General features: G+C 41.3%; 2 long non-coding RNA genes across 3 annotated transcripts in view; both read right to left on the reverse strand.

Annotated features, from left to right (window-relative positions):
- LOC113599866 (uncharacterized) overlaps positions 1-11499 on the reverse strand; it is a 43455-nt gene extending 31956 nt beyond the window's left edge. The window contains exons 1-4 of the long non-coding RNA XR_008297790.1: positions 9092-11499; positions 8564-8643; positions 5822-5868; positions 3748-3853 (exon numbers count right to left, since the gene is read on the reverse strand). This is a non-coding gene — a long non-coding RNA (uncharacterized LOC113599866). The remainder of the gene's footprint in view (positions 1-3747; positions 3854-5821; positions 5869-8563; positions 8644-9091) is intronic.
- The window catches only part of LOC113599766 (uncharacterized), a 63650-nt gene that overhangs the window by 45652 nt on the left and 1805 nt on the right, over positions 1-16193 (reverse strand). For both annotated transcript variants that reach the window (XR_003420660.2, XR_008297789.1), the window contains exon 3: positions 15749-15821. This is a non-coding gene — a long non-coding RNA (uncharacterized LOC113599766). The remainder of the gene's footprint in view (positions 1-15748; positions 15822-16193) is intronic.

The following is a 16193-nucleotide window of genomic DNA, read 5'->3' on the forward strand; positions in this document are numbered from 1 at the left end:
TAAATGGCCACATTTTAATCAGCCCAATATTCACACTGAAACAGAATTATTCTTTGTTCAAGTTTGGTCTGCTAGCAAACCTCAACAGGTTGGGAGATCTTTGGGAGGAGGGAAACGTTACACCAGGCCTATTCGTCCAGCACCTCGCACCACAACAGCCCTGTGGGGTGATGAATACACGGGAGAAGGGGAGGTGGGCTGAGCCTCTGAGGGAAGAGTCCAAGTTGGAGCAACTACAGTTACTTTTGTTTTCATGCATAAGTGAATGACTCGTCGCAGCATCGTTTAAGGACATACAAAGGAAATTTGAACACTGAGGTCAATTCCTAAAATATTCAGATTACATTGCTATTTCACAAAATGGATTTCGGAGCCCAAATTACCTTAGTAACCGGCTCCATGCATTTCATAACCTGCATTACATCAACCACCAATTTAGGAAAGAAATATTTAAACAGTAAGAAATGAAATGTTTCTTCACCGCAATTGATTTTCCTTATCAAGAGGTTAAAATCACTGATACTTTTCAGTGAGTGAAAAAAAAACAAATGCAACTTTCAGTAAATATAAATATTTTTAAGAACAAAAACCACTTAAATGTAAAACTGAAATTGGTTCGAAGTGATTCACAAAGGCAGAAATAAAAATCACGAATAAGCATTCAAAATCTGAAACAAATTCATTTTATGAAGCAAAACACATGGAATCAAATATTTTTCCATAGCAGTAAAATATGATTTTCCTTAGGGAGGTTGGAAAATTCTCTCCAAAGTTCTGATTGATAAGCTTTTTAAGAGAAAGGCTGCTTTTTGAGGTAGTAAATCGCCTACTGACATTCTCCACAAAGCTTCAGTGTTTAATACCAAGCTGCTGGGATGCAAGTACAAAGACATCAATTATCCCAAAATAGATTGGGGCAGAGTCCAGTTCACTTATTAGTCCTTTAGGCTATGTCCACAGGGGACAGAGAGAAATAGAGATTTGGCAATCAGCTGGTTAATTTGATCATCGCAGACAACTGCGTTGTATAATTTAGGTCGGAAACATACCCTGACCTGGTATTCCTAATTTGGAACATTCATCAAATTAATCAAATAATCACCAATTCTCAATTTCACTATACCCTGTAAACAGAGTCCTAGCATCAAGCCTTCACTTACAATTATAAATAAAATGCAACATAATCTGGGCAACTGCACCTTTTAGGGGTGTCCCATTTTCTACATAGCCCTTCCAAGCCATCTTCATTCTCCACAGCTATCAGCCTAATTCTTCTTATCCCTACTCCTTTCTGTACAGATGCACTTGCCTCCTACCGTACAAAGAAAATGGAGTCCATCTAATAGAAACTCCCTCAGCTCCCCATTTCTCAACACATATACAAACAGTCTTTGTAGCACTCTTTGTACAACACATATACAAACACCCTTCTTAACTCCTGTCTCAACAGGAGAGCTTTCTTCTTCAAGAGTACCTTCTAGCACCTTCTCCAGATCTCATCAACACTACTTCTCAGGAAACTTGTTCCATCTTCTTTATCTTCAACCTTTCCCTTTATACTGGCTGAGTCAACTTAGCATATAAACAAATGAACCCTCTCTCAGGTGAAAAAGGTAACTTTGTCTTCCACTGTTAAGAGTTTAAATTAGTGGAGGGGTGCCTGGGTGATTCAGTCGGTTGAGCATCCCACCCAACTCAGGTCATGATTCTTGCGGTTCATGAGTTGGAGCCTGGCGACAGGATCTGTGCTGGGAGCTCAGAGCCTGAAGCCTGCTTCAGATTCTGTCTCCTCTTCTCTCTGTGCCTCCCCCACTCACACTCTGTCTCTCTCTGTTTGTCTCTGAAAAATGAATAAACATAAAAAAAATAATTTTTTTAAAAGTTTAAATTAGTGGAAACCTCTCTGGAAAGCAATCTCACAATAAGTATCTAAATGCCATAAAAAGTTCAGGTCTTCTGACTCGACAAATTCCTCTTCCAAAAATTAATTCTTGAAAAATAGTACAAATTATGGACCAAGCTTAACTTCAAATACACTTCTGGAGGTGTCATTATAAGGAGAAATATGAAAAGAAAAGCTAAATATTTAACATTAAGAGAAAGCTCTCTAAAGACTTTTTAATGTTAGAGAAAATATCAAGTGGAAAAGTTATACAAAAGAAATCAAAAGCCTGTCTGTAAGATCTAGCAGGTGAGTGCAATAGGGGTATGCCACAGGGTGAAGTAGAGGTCCTCTGCAAGTGACACTATTCAAGCATCATGAGATAAGTGTCTGTCTGCTTCACTGCTCCATCCCTCAGCAACTAACGCAGTGCACATGGTAGACAGCTAACAAATATTTGTTGAATGAATGAATGAGAAGTTTTATCTCTGTCTAATTAAATAACTCCATATGGAGAAATACCCAGGGTGCAGTGAGGGAGGAAAACGGTCTAGCCAATTAGACTTGCCAAATCCACCCTGGTAATTAATGCAAGGACAGATGCTAAAGCCAGTCCTCTGTATGTGCAAAACAGAACCTGTAATCACTAATTTGGCCTCTTCCCAGCTTGGTTAAAATGCATGGAAAAGACTGGAAGGAAATGGTTAAAAAAAGCATCAGTGTTGGGGTGCCTGGGTGGCCCACTCAGCTGAGTCTCCAACTCTTGATTTTGACTCAGGTCACGAGCCCATGGTTCATGGGTGGGTTCGAACCCCACACGGAGCCCCCCCAAGGAGTCCCACATCGGGGTCCACACTGATAGTGCACAGCCGCTTGGGATTCTCTCTCTCCCCCCCTCTCTCTCTGCCCCACCCTCTGTCTCTCTCTCAAAATGGATAAATAAACTTAAAAAATATTTCTAAAAAATTTTTAATGCTTATTTATTTTTGAGACACAGAGAAAGAGAGAGACAGAGTGTGAGCAGGGGAAGGGCAGAGAGAGAGGGGGGCACAGAATCCGAAGCAGGCTCCAGGCTCTGAGCTGTCAGCACAGAGCCTGACACAAGGCTGGAACTCACAAGCTGTGAGATCATGACCTGAGCCGAAGTCGGACGCTTCACCTACTGAGCCACCCACATGCCCTCCCAAAAAATTGTTTTAAAGAGCAGCAGTGTTTAGAGTGGTAGGATTATAGATCTTTTTGGCTTTTTATTACCCTCCCATACTGCTCCAATATTCAGTAATGAATATATATTCTGCCTATAATTAAAAAAAAAAAGCTTAAAAATAAAACCCTACATTTACTCTACATACATGCACCTCTTCTCCCTACTAGGAAGCGTCCTCCCAATCCCTGGCCTTCCTTTTCTCACCCTGAGAGTCACCCCCCTGCACTAAAATTGGCCTTGCTATCGTCACCAAAGAGCTCAGAGTTGTCACATTCAATGGTTACTTCTCTGTCCTCATCTGGCTGAACATTTTGGCAGCAAGTGACACTGTCAGCCCCTACGCCATCTGCTTGAAACCCTTTCCTCCTTGGGATTCCACGACAACACTCCTACCTTTTATCTTTCACTTACCGCTTGTTCTTCTCCCCTTTCTCACTCACCAAGTAATGATCGTGCCTTCCGGGATTCTCTCTTTATCCATCTTCTTACTATAGATTACCTTTAGGTGATCTCATCACACCCTGACTTCAGCCACTCTGTGTTTATAACTCTCTGAACTTACTTCTCTAGACTCTTCTAAGCTGTGACTGATACATACACAAGTATATGACCCACCAAATCATATATGTAACCACAGAATGTATAACCCACAAATTACCAGGTCTGAAGAATGAAAACCTGTTCTTCTGCCTGGAACCTGGATCTCTGTTCATTGCATCCAGCCCCAAAACCGGGGATCCTCTGAGATACATCCGTCTCCCTCACTGCTCCAAAACATGCAAAGAGTCACTAAACAGTTTACCAAGTGAACTTTTTTCTGGACATCTATTCTTTCATATTTTCATTTAGCATCCGTTATGTCTCTATGGGTAAAACGCGAGATAAATACATCTCTGCCCTCAAGGGCCCACAGTCTAGTGAGAGAACAGACAAATCTGTCATCATGACATGTTCAGTGTTGTGGGTATATACAGAATGCTATGGGAATGAACAACTGGGTGAGTCATAATGAGTATCTTGGCAGAGGGTTCCTGAAGGACAAAGTTCTTCAATCCAGGCAGTGGTGGTAGGAATGAAGGAAAGGAAATGATGGGCCTGTGGATATTCTGGATGACACTGAAGGAGTGGTCAGAGAGGACTCTCAGGTTTCTGGCTTCAGTGACTCGGCAAATGGCCCTAACCCCTCCCTACCGCCACCAACACCAAGTGTATGAAAGACTGTAGGGAGAAGCAAGTTTGGGAAGTAATGAGTAGTTGGAACAAGGTAAGCATCAGATGCCCAGTATCCATGCATGTGTATTGTTTTCGCTTGTTAAATGAAAAAAGCACAGAGATGAAGAGGATGTGTAATATTCTACTCTTTGTGTAAGGAAGGGGAAAAAATAAGAACCCACATTCCTATTTGTCACTAAATACAAATAAATTTGGATTTGCTGAAATATGCATAAAGAATGTCTGGAAAGATACATAAGAAACTAAGAGCAGTGGCTGCCAGTGGAGAAATGAGAGACAAGGATGGGAAAGACCCTACTCACTCCTTTTTACGCTTTCTGGGTTTGGATCATAAATGAAGTATGATTCAAAAGATACTTGGGGGCACCTGGGGGCTCAGTCGGTTAAGCACGTAACTCTTGATTTCGGCCCAGGTCATGATCTCACTGTTTGTGAGATCAAGCCCCACATCGAGCTCTGTGTTCGCAGTGTGGAGCCTGCCTGGGATTCTCTCTCTCTCTCCCTCTCTCTCTGCTCCTCCCGCTGGCTCTCTCTGTCTCTGTCTATCTCTGTCTCTCTGTCTCTCTGTCTCTCTCTCTCTTTCAAAATAAATAAATAAGCTTTAAAAAAGAAAAGATACTTTAAGGGGAATATGATGGTCAAGAAGTCCCACAAAACAAAGATTGAGACTACAGCTGATAAGGAGGTCACTGGTGAGTGTGGTGACAGCAGTGTAAGGGGAGGGGGCATGGGGAGAGAGGGGCTACAGGTCTGGAATGGGAGGAGGGGAAGCCCCTTGCAGCAGGTGAAGGAGGGAATGGATGGAGGAAAGAGATTGTGGGGACAGAGCGCTCCTCTGAGAAGCGTCGGTGAGAGGTGAGGAGGTGACAGGGAGAGACTTAGAAGAAGTTAAAAAGGGTGTCTGGTATGGCTCTGGTCTTCTAAGCAGCCTCCCTAAAGTCTCTCCCTCTCCTCAGTCTGACCTTCCTGTGGCCACCGCGCCCTCCAGGCTCCCCACCATCTCTCAGCGAATGCCACGCTCCTTGACACACGGGTCCCTCTACACCACAGTGTGGCTCACTGCATCCGCTGTCTCTCCCCTCTCACCACAGAGCCTCACTCTTGTAGCCAGTGTCAAAGGAGTGGCATTCCCAATATTCCCATTCTTCCCTTTGCACGCTGGCATGCTTTTCCCCACCTGGCGAAGGTTCAGTCAGACATCAGCCCTCTCAGAAGTTTCCCCTGACCGCCTTCCCGCCAGGGTCAACAGCCTCTGTTCTGTATGCCAGTAACACCAGGACCTCCTCTAATGAGGGGTTCCTCATTGGTTTAACCACTTCACCGCAGCTGATCTCTTTCTCTTCATCATTTGGCAAACACGACATGCATATTGTGTGCCAGACATCGTGCAAGGTGCTAGAAATTGTTTCTGAATGAGCAACACCGATACGGCTCTGTCCTGAGGATGCTTACAAGATAAGTGAGGGAAACACAAATGAAACCAAACATTAGCTACTCACAGATGCAGTAAGTGCCAGGAAGAGAAGGTACAGGATCATCCTGTAAGCTACGTGACGGCAAAAACAGGGGTTTTTAAAATTGAATTGCGCTGTAAATTTTTAAACATTTAACTGAAAGTTAAAATGTAATCAGGCTATTGCTATATATCTAAATAAATTTGTATTTCGGAAAATAAGGCAAGGCAAACAACAATTACTAAATTATGTCACATGGGGGTACTTGGGTGGCACAGTCGGTTGAACATCCGACTCGATTTCGGCTCAGGTCACGATCTCACCCGTTCAAAAGATTGGGCCCCACGTCCGGCTCTGCACTGACAGTGTGGAGCCTCCTTGGAAGTCTCTGTCTCCTTCTCTCTCTGCCCCTCCCTTGCTTGCTTGCTCTCTCCCTCAAAAGAAATAAACTTAAAAAAATTGTTTCTTAAATAATAAAATAAAATATGTCACACAGAAAGAGGAAAACAAAGTATTCACTAGAAGAAAATCATGACTGTCACTTTTCTGTCAATCCTTCTAATTAGTGGCAATCCTTTAAACTGATCATTTTTCTACATTACTACATAAAGTTCGCTAAAATGTTTATTGAAGCTTGAAAGACTTTTTTGGTCACACCAAAACACCCAGCTCTGCTGCTGGGTTAGCAGTGACTTCAGCTCTCTTAGCTCTTTCACTGGTTAAGTTAAATGTTAGAGGTGTATTTTCCTCACTGACCTCTGACCCTTTACCTCTGACCTTCTGGCCCTGCACACTTGTCCACTTACCTGCCTGGGGCCCTGTGCACAGACTGCTTATGTTTGGTCTTCTGGCATTTGAGCCTCCCCTCTCCCTCTTAGCCTTTGGTTCTGCTCTGCTTCTGGACTATCATGGGGGAGTCCCTAGCATGGTCACAGCCTCCTCGCAACCCAACACCAGATTCAAATGTTACTGAAATATTTTGGGTTTTTTTAATGTTTATATAGATGTATATGTATTTTTTATTTTATATAAATGATATTTATTTTATACAAATATTTATTTTATATAAATATATATTTTATATATATAAAAATTTTTTTTTTTTGAGAGAGAGGGAGACAGAGAGAGCGAGATGGGGAGGGGCAGAGAGAGAGGGAGACAGATGATCTGAAGCTGACAGCAGAGTCAGATGCAGGGCTCAAACTCACAAACAGCGAGATCATGACCTCAGCCAAAGTCATACACTCAACTGACTGAGCCACTCAGACACCCCTGAAATATTTTAAAACAAAGGGCAAGACTTCTGAGGTTTTGCTGGTTTGTGAACAATCAGGGGCTCCTCTCCAGGCTAATAAGTTCCGTATGTTAGAACATAAAACTAATGAGACCAAGATCACAAATTCTTCCTAAACAAGTCTGTCAGCTCTGACATTGCCTAAGGGACTAAAAAATTTTGTAAGTTTCTCTATATCTCCTCTTTGACTTCAATCTGAGCTACATTTGCACTGGGAGAGATAAGATGTCTATCCAAGAGCCAAGTGACTAGAAAAAAATGAGTGGATTTTTTTTTTTTTTTTACTTTGAGACCTTCTAATTGTCAAACCATGTGGATCTATTACTTATTCCTCAAAAACTCCATTTTAAAAATAAAAGTGAACATGCTCACCTCGGTGCCAGTATTAGAACTTGGAATCTAGATAACCAGGAGTTCTGATAGGAATCTGTGGTCATCATTTGCCTTGCCTCCCACCCTCTCTCTATTTCTTCCCTCCTTTCCTCCCCCACCCCCAACCCAGGTTCCCTGTTTCCTTTCATTCCTTTGTGCCTGCTGCTTTCCATAATATGGGTAAGTCCCCAGTGCCTAGAACAGTTGTTCTGCATTTGAATTGCACATGTTGTTCTTAATAAACGCTTACTATTAATCCTTTTAAATCATTTTACAGATACAGAAAATATATACCTTTAATCCTGGCCAAACGGTTTACAAATATATCTCTTTGGTCACAAAGGTGACAGGGTAAGAATATAGAAAACAGGGCAGCACAAATCATGAGATCATTAAATCTGGAACATGAAAGATACCAATTTGTTCATTAAGTTAACAAACATATGCTAACATCTCCCATGGGTGTGACCATGAAGTTGGAGAAACCTCTGTTTGATATCCATAGATTATACTTAAATCTACCCCCTTTAACAACATGGATTCATTAATTCCACAAGGATTAAAGGTCCACTTTTGTGGCAAGCACTAGGCTGACACTAGGGATACAAAGTCAAACAAGACATGGTCCGTGTCAGGGTCAGGTAGTTTGGGGGAGCTGGTGGGCTTGTTACATCCTTGGGTGCATCTTTGCCTAAGGAATGTGTGTGGACAATGTGTGTTTCTCTAAAGGAGAGAGTAGTAGTAACTACCAGGGACTGGAGAGGAAAAATGGGGAAATACTGTCAGGGACATGAAAAGTCAGTTCAATTTCAGTCCATTACCCCATCCCACCTCCCTCCCAACCCCCCTCCCCACACACACACACACACAGGCACTGGTTTAGATCCACATGATGAGGGAGATTTTAGAGTGGGAATTTGAAGAACATTTCTCATGAAAGTCACTCATTGGAACACTTGAGGCACAAGCAGAGCACCTGTGGGGTCGAGGGAACAAAGTGCTTAGAGGGCTTGGGAGAACACAGTTCCTCCCCAGACACTGCCACAGACTCTGTGCCTCTGTGGAACCCTAGAATCTCAGCAGAAGAACCCTTTGCCAATGAAGCATGTTATCACAGGTACCTGCAGCTGGGCCAGAGACAAGTGACGTGACAGGTTACCAGACAAGGAAAACATGCATGAACTTGTTCCTACTCTGGAAACTGGAAGAGACATTAAGGGGAGGTATGGTTCTACAGTCATCAAAGGGGGCATCAAGGGTCATCACAATTTGGTCCATAATCTTAGTAAGGCCTCCTTTATACTCAAAGGCGGACAGAGTTTGGATCCATTTGGGTGATATATAAATTGTGCCCACTTGTTGGGATGAGCCCTGGGTGTTGTAGGTAAGCATATGAATCACGGGAATCTACCCCCAAAACCAAGAACACACTGTACACATTGTATGTTAGCCAACTTGACAATAAGTTATATTTAAAAAGTAATAATAATAAAATTAAAATATAATATAATATAATATAATATAATATAATATAATATAATATAATAAATTGTGCCCAAAGCTTTCTCCATGGAATTTCATCCTTTGACCCTGTTTATGTCCCAGCATTACTGGGTTTTTAAAAAATAGCCAAAATATGATCTACTTACTGGTAATTTCCTTGAGGACAAGCGCTCTATCTCATTTCTCTCCGGACCCGTAGTTTCCACTATAGCGCCTGTGTTCAACAAGTACTACACTGTCTTAAATAATATTTAGTAGCATCAATTCTATGGGAAAATACTGCATATTTACATTTAAAAGTTAATAGCCATTTTTTCCTGTTCAGAAGTACAACCTGTTTCTTAGTTTGGCTGTATGTCTACCAACTGACTTGTATTAGTAAAAATTATGAAAATAGGGTCAGATCACAGGATTTTTAAAGCTTCTAATACCATCACATTAGGGGGTAGCATTTCAACATACAAATTTGGGGGGGGGGACACAAACATTCACTCCATTGAAGGAACTATTTAAATAATAAGTTTCCTGTAAGTTTCTGAGATTCATATCTGAACAAAATCTTTCAGGTCTCAAAATAAGGTTATTTCTATAGTACCGTGTAGCAGCAGAATTGCAGGATCAAAAGGCATGAACATTTTAAATTTCAGTAGATATTGTCAAGAGCTCTCCAAAAAGCTTGTAACAATGTACATAACTAAGGCAAGTTCTTACTTTATCTGACCTATCCTATATATGGGAATAAAAGAACACAACACTCAGTTAGTAGCTGGCAGACAAAGTCAAAAGTATCAAAGGCTGTAAACATAAACAACTCTCCTGTTTGTATGCCCCCCATCCTCACTGCAAGAGACACCATGTGTCCAGCAAAGATGACCAGTGCCCCAGATGGCTTTCTAGATAAACAGAAGGACAGAGGACAATGCTGACATTTAGACTGACTAAAAGCAATTGTTGAGAGTAAGACCTTAGAGATAAACCAAAAACCATGAACCTTTTTCTATCTAGTCCATAAAAACACACATATCTGCCCAAAAATAAATGAATAAGGAAGGTTATTAAAGCATAGTTTATAACACTCCCCAAATTACCTACAGGTTTTTCACTAGGGGACTGAATGCTCTGCGGACATCAAAAGGATAGTAGTGTCCAAGAGATGTCTCTGAGGAATTGCTAAAAACAATCTGAAGAGTATGACCCATTTGTTTATAGGTACGACCATGTGTGTTTGTGTGTGTACACACGTGGTGACAAAGGAGAGGTGTCGCGTGACACACACCAAATTGCTATCACTGGTATCACCCCTCCTCCTTGAGGAGGATAGAAGGGATGGAATGGGACAGTGGCATTAAGGGGCTTTTCCTTTGTTTTTTAGCTCCGTATACTTATGGAAGTGTTTGTCTATCCTTTACTTGTACAAATATTTCATGACAGGTAGGTACTACTCCTACAATTATTTCATAAAGTGCCATTTGATGAGTCACTATGACATGTCCTATTCATGAGGAAAAAAATTGTGGGCACAATGAAGCTCTCGTTTTCCCCAGGGACATGGGCCAGAGATTTCCACAAGTGCTGTCAGGTCAGCACCACAGCGCTTGGTGATTAAAACATGCTTGTGAGCTGCCATTGACCATATAATCTAGTTCTCAATAGGATTCAAATATATCACAGCTTGACTCAATTCCATTTTATAGGATATAATTTCACCCCAAGCCAGGACTCCAGACCCCCTAGATAACAGATCTGAGAGGCTGTGCCGTGAGGCAGATGGAATTAATGCACTGGAACTAGTGGGAGATAAGAAGGTTTTTTTTTTTTCTAGCACATATTGATTTTGAATGACAAAATACCTCCCCCTAGAAAATCATCTGAACCATAACGTGGTACACAGTGGAAATTCTTTCTCCTTAAAATGTTCATTCAGAAAACTCAGGCTGAAAGTCTCACCAAGGCTTGCCAAAGTCTGTCCGTGTATCCTGGAATGTGAACCCACTTACCGTGGCTCCAAGTGCAGAACCAGCAGTGGTCAACTACTAAGGAGTAAGCCACTGATGTAGTGTGCTCCCAGGCGATACAAATCCACCAGCCCTTACTCTCTCAATTTTGAAATCCAAAAAAGCTCTAAAATGGAAACTTTGTAAATAATTCATTTGCCCCCAGAAGTAACCAGACCTGAATTCAAGTGGTAGAAAACCTGATGTGAACTAATAGAAGCTATTTATAGTCTTTATTTTACATATTGTAATATTCAGTATGTTTAAAATATTAATATATCCATGTTATGTAATAGTAGTTATCTTGACCCTCGAGAGAAATTATATTCATTCTGGAGATTCAGTATACTATCTTCTAAGAAAAAAATTTTTTAACTATTCACTTAAAAATATATCTGGCTCAGGGCACCTGGGTGGCTCAGTCGGTTGGGCATCCACTTGGGCTCAAGTCATGATCTCACGGCTTGGGAGTTCAAGCCCCACATCAGGCTCTGTGCTGACAGCTCAGAGCCTGGAGCCTGCTTTGGATTCTGTCTCTCTCTCTCTCTCTCTCTCTCTCTCTCTCTGCCCCTCCCCCACTCATGCTCTGTCTCTCTGTCTCTCAAAAATAAACATTAAAAAAATTTTTAAGGGGCACCTGGGTGGCTCACTCGGTTAAGCAGCCGACTTCGGCTCAGGTCACGATCTCGCAGTCTGTGAGTTCGAGCCCCGCGTCGGGCTCTGTGCTGACCTCCCAGAGCCTGGAGCCTGTTTCAGATTCTGTGTCTCCCTCTCTCTCTGACCCTCCCCCATTCATGCTCTGTCTCTCTGTCTCAAAAATAAATAAACGTTAAAAAAATTTTTTTTTAATTTTTAAATATATTTGGCTCTAAGAGTTTCCAATAAGGGATGAAGAACTATATGTGCTCTGATCAACGAAGCTTTGAAAGAAATGAGATTGAAGTTTTCCTAATAATCAAGAGCAATATAGTGCTTGAACACGCACATGCACACACACACACACACACACACACACACACACACAGAACCTTGTTAAGAGCTAACAGATAATAGCTTCATTACCCAGAGAAATAAAATGAGTTCCAAGGAATAAAGAGAAGCAAGTGGAAATATGCCATATCAAAACAGCTAGTAATAGGAAATGACTTTACTGCTTTGGTACTGAAAGATATTGCCCTACATTTGTTAAATGATGTAACAGAGAGAATATTCTATTCATGGTATAGGAAATAAATACAATTTCCTCAAAGGAAACCTATCCTGATCCTGCTAAATGAATATGATCTTACATTTTCTCTTGGGAAAACATTTTAAAGAGTCAGTAATAAAGGCCACAGTAGTTGATTCTGTAGATACACAATGTAGCCAAATTGTAAAAACTACTGTGAAAAAGTAGCAAAGACCTGCTCTGTAGGTTAAACTCCATGGACCCATTAATTTCAGTCAAGAAAGAGCCGATAGAAAACATTAGTTTCATCTAGTCTTTGAAATAACTTATAAAATCACCTTGTTTTTATAAAACTTCTAGAAGAAAATGTAAGAGAAAATCTTTGTGAGTTTGAGGTGAGCAAAGATTTCTTAGATATGATACCCAAGGCATCATCCATAATAGAAAAAATTTAAAAACTTAGACTCATCAAAATTAAATACTTGTGTTCTTCAAAAATCAGCACTTAAGAAATGAAATGAAAAGATAAGCCATGGATTAAGAAAAAAAATATTTATAGGGGCGCCTGGGTGACTCAGTCGGTTAAGTGTCCAACTTCAGCCCACGTCATGATCTCACGGCTCCTGAGTTCAAGCGTCACGTCAGCTTCTGTGCTGACAGCTCAGAGCCCGGAGCCTGCTTCGGATTCTGTGTCTCCCTCTATCTCTCTGCCCCTCCCCCACTCATGTTCTGTCTCTCTCCATCTCTCAAAAATGAATAAACATCAAAAAAATTTTTTTAAGAAAAAGAAACTAGAAATAACTAACGTTTATCAACAGAGCAATGGTTAAACAAGATGAAGCATCCATATTATGAAAGATCATGCAGATGTAGCTGTAATGAAAACAATGAAAAGATCCCAAAGATATGCTGTTAAGTGGGGGGGAAAAAGCATAGTCATAGGGACATAAGGACAATAACGAATAGTATAATTTACATCTAATATACACACACAAGTACATATATACTAAACTACATTAAGTTTCGTTCTAGGGAAGATTGAGACAATGAAGACAGAGTGGACTTTTATTTTTTAATATGTTCTTCTGTAATATTCTAATTTTTTTCACAAAAACATGTACCACTTTTGCCATCTAAAAACACAGTTTAAATGCACCTGCTAGCCCTTGAATAAATAATCATTTCTCAGAAATACCTGCTTCTGGGAAAACCATGTTTCCCTTAAAAGGAGACTAAATTACTGTGAATCGTGTTGGAAAACAAAAACAAAAACATATAATAGAATTGTTTATCAGCCAGCATTTTGATATCCTGGTAGCTTACCAGTAATGATAATAATTACAACATGCACATAGTTTTCTACTACGACAGCCCTATGATGTGATGTTGCCACCCCTATTTTGGACAGGATTCTGAAGCTCAAGGGGTCAAGAACTGCCCAAGACCACCCAGATAGGCAGAGTGAGAATGAGGCCTATAACGTAAAATCTTTTATTTTTATTCAGCTGCCTGCCTCATCAAGGATGATGATATATACATAATGGTGACCCTGAGGCACTACAGGATCCTAAAGGACTTATGAATCATCAAAGAAAGATTTAATTATATTTAGTGTAGTTTGGGTTTTACCCATACTTTATTGTGTTATAATCCCTGGAAAGGTATTCAGCCATGCATAGCACACACCATCACCCTAGTTCAGAATATGTGATTAACCAGAATGCCTCTGGCATGGCTGAAACATGGAGAACTTACTCCACATTGATTCACTTCATGATTTAAGTCTTTACTTTCCTCTGACAGAGAAAATACCTCGCTGCCTTACCTCTCCTCAACCTTTACCTCAGAAAACCCTCAGTTCTCTCTTCACCAAAGACCACGTCAGCCCAACCTTCCAACAGTGGGAGGCAGAAGGGTCAGGAGGAGACATCCTGAACTACCGCCAACAGAGGCCTTAGGTTGCGACAGCCTTGAGGCTCTCTTCCCAGCTCCCCTCCTACAGCTCTGGCTCTGGTGAAAATCTCCTGGTCACCACACCCTCACTCTGGCTGGGCATTCCCACAGCCTATACATGGGAACACTCACAAACGAAAGGCAGTGGGTGAGCAAGTGAAAGTGTATCTGAGCTCAGGCTGAAGGCCTGTTCTCATATTGCATTTGCCTATAAATTTGGAAGCGGGCTTCTTCATGGCACCAGACTACCCCAACAAGAGGACTATAATTTGGGGGTTGATCTGTTCGGCTAACACAGGTTAAAAACAGACTTGTATTGTTTAAAATAATTAATAATAATTTAAAATAATTAAGTGGCTAGGAGAGATAAAGTTCTAAGACTGGGAATCAGGTAACCCATGCTGAAAATAAGGCAGAACTATGTACAAGAGCCCATTTTGGAGCCAAACAGGTAGCCCGCCTTGGACTCTGGTTGGATAATTTGAAACAAGCTACTTCATAGATGAGGAAGTTGAGGCATAGAAAGCTTCTAAATCTCTATGCCTCAACTTCCTCTATAAAAATCAAGATAGGGGTATTACATACCTACCTTAGTAGTATGACTAAAGATTAATCCGCATAAAGTCCCCAGTACCATTCCTGGCACATAGTGGATGCTTACTAAAAGATAACATTACTATCAAACTCTCATCCTGGTTTTGCCACAAAAATGAGAACACATAGTAGATGATTCTTCAAGATCCTTCTAGGTCTAACACTTTATGATTCTATCATTGCAATTAGCAAGCTGGCAACGTAACTTCATTATCATGACAAGTCCATAGGACTCCCTAGCTAAGGACTTCACTTCGGGGAATTATCTTGGGACCATTTCCAGGTCTCCAAGACACCACTGTTTCTGTTGCCCAAGGAGCACTAGAGGAGACCCCAGATTGTCTCCATAGTAAGTCACAACCCACATGCCAGGCCAGGTGTCCACTGCAGAAGACATTAACTGCAAGAATGAAATGAAAAGGCACAATTCCTACCCCTACATTGTTTCCCTACATAATGCTCTTTGTGGGTTGGGAAGTACAAAACACAAAGAAGGAAGCTATCAACTATAATCTCACATGCAGCTATAAATGCCTCAGTTTACTTTAGATCTTTTGTCTATACATGTTCCTCTGTGTGGAAGTGAACTCCTTACTGATGTTAAACTGTTTCCCTTAACATTTTATCAACAACCCATCCCCCGGCCAGTGGCCAAGCTTGAAGCTTGTAGCTCCAGGCTCCATTCGCTAGCAGACACGCATTTCACTCAGCCCATCTCCTAAGTCTTGAGGGTAAAGGATTTCCAGAGAAATCAGTAGTCACCCTTCTTAAACTACTTGACCCAGGATTTTCAGAGTCCAAGGTTATTCCCAGGACACAGTTCTCCTTTAGCTCTTAATGACCTCCTTGGGGGAGGGAAGGGAGAATAGAAGGGAAAATTCCCCTCTGCCCCTGGGGTTCTACATCTGACCTTCAGGCAATGGGTATAAAAGGCTGAATGGGTATAAAGTGGGGTGGGGGGAATTATGTCCATGGAGCAGCTGGAACAGAAAAGATCCTCCTAATACCTACTGTCCATGTGGTGGCCACCTGAAATGAGTCAGGGCCCATTCAACAATATTCACCTGGTGGTCCAAGTCATAGGCCACACATACCTCTGAAAGCCTTGACCTCATAAGGACACACCCCTCAGGCTAGGTGATTCCAGGAGAACATCGTCTGAGATTTCTTCGGATTGTCAAAAAAGAAAAAGAGAGGGTGAGGAAAGGAAGGAGGAAAGGGAGGGAGGGAAGGAGAAAGAATTGAAGGAAAGTATGGAAGGAAGGAAGGGAGGGGAGAGGGAGAGAGGAAGGATGGATTAAACTATCTTAAGGCAGAATATGAAATAAATTAACATAAATTACGCTTAATATTGTCAGTATCTTTGATAAACCTGATGGAAACCCCAGAAGCCTGTTTGGGGCTAATCTTTAGTCAGGAATGGCAGAGTTGAGATGCTAGTAATGCTATTTTTATTTTTAAAAAATAATACCAAAGAAACACCTTTCCTTTCAAATATGACATCTTGGTCCAAACATGAAGTCAAAACTCAAAAATACC

Source organism: Acinonyx jubatus, chromosome C2 (genome assembly GCF_027475565.1).
Source record: "Acinonyx jubatus isolate Ajub_Pintada_27869175 chromosome C2, VMU_Ajub_asm_v1.0, whole genome shotgun sequence".
Lineage (NCBI taxonomy): Eukaryota > Metazoa > Chordata > Mammalia > Carnivora > Felidae > Acinonyx > Acinonyx jubatus.